Here is a 1,402-nt window from a genome sequence, read left to right as displayed (position 1 = left end):
GAGAGGAATAAGTCGAGAAAAGAGGAGAGCGAGAGAGAGCAGAAAGTGTAAAGCGGAATGAGAGAGCGAGCGAGTGAGAGAACAGAGATTCAAAAAGAAGAAAAATGTAAGAGAGAGAGAGATCCGGCGAGCCGAGAGAGAGGGAGAGAAAGAGAAGATGAGGTAGAGAGTGAGAGCAGAGGGTCGTCGGGCGGCTGAAGAGAAGGATGAGATGAACATCTTATTCCGAGAGAAGAGTAGAGTGAGAGAGAGATGAGGAGAGGGCAGAAGAGAGGGAGAGAGGATAGCGAGGGAGAGCAGGAGCTGACGAGAGAGAGATAGAGGAAGTAAATGGAAGGTTGGGGGTGTCTTCCGGTGCGTTATTGTTATACCTCATACCGCGCATGCCTACTAAGTGTCTGGCCGCGCATGCTTGCTATAGAGATAGGCATTTTACGGGTCAGAATGTCCGGCGCCGACGAAGTGAGGAGATGGACGCTACGAGACAAAGCAATGGGTCTGGTAATTAGCAGCAATGGTCTAGCGATCGACTGCAGAAAAAATTTAGAGAAACAGAAAATAAAGGTTTGCAATGCTCTTTTTTCGTGATAGTGCATTTGTTTGCATGGGGTGGGGCGTATTGAATGGCTGTGGGATGCCCACCCCATTTGCTTGGGTGCTACAATCCAGTGTATAGATGGCGGTATAGGTATCTCGGAAGTCGCGGTTTTCGTGAGAGCGGTTGTCCTTCTTCAATGTTGTGTTCTTCTGTTGGGTGTGGTCACCCCCAGTAAAAACCCGCGGTATAGAACTATAGATTTTTTCCAAGTTTTTAGCCTCATACATGGTTCTTATATAAATAGGTGCTTACTGGAAACAAATTAGGCTCAAAATGTTCTTTAAATTGGTTCTTAATTGTATTCTACTTTTAGATATGTACTTAGCTTAAAACCCGCGCTACGCGCCGGGCTTGAGTCATCCTGTGTGAGTGCATGTGTTACCAGCTCAGTAGTCGTTGATGTGTAAGGTGTTATATTCGGCGCAGGCCGTCTCCTAGTTGCTCTGCCACGGTGTTTGTTTTTTATGTGTTGAGATGATGGATCTATTATATGATAGTATATAATATCAATTGATTGATACTGTAATAATATGCTATATTATTAACTAGAGTTATGATTGTTATTGCTTTGAGCTGGTTAGGGGCATTGCGAGTTGCGGCGATTGGGCCCATCGTGGCTATCTGCTCCGCCTCTCCGCTCACGCTGTCAGTCGCGTTTCTTATTTTTGAGCCTGTGTTTCTTTTCAGTAAGTCTTCATCGTGCCAGTGGAACAAGTTAACGATAGCCTGGACTTTAAATCTTAGCCTAAAACAGGTTCTTATGTAAAGGGTCTTAAATGGCGGAATTTTAGTCGCGTAACAGTG

This window comes from Priapulus caudatus, unplaced genomic scaffold (assembly GCF_000485595.1).
Source record: "Priapulus caudatus unplaced genomic scaffold, Priapulus_caudatus-5.0.1 Scaffold508, whole genome shotgun sequence".
Taxonomy (NCBI): domain Eukaryota; kingdom Metazoa; phylum Priapulida; class Priapulimorpha; order Priapulimorphida; family Priapulidae; genus Priapulus; species Priapulus caudatus.
The sequence above is the reverse complement of the archived record's forward strand: the minus strand, read 5'-3'. Positions refer to the sequence as shown.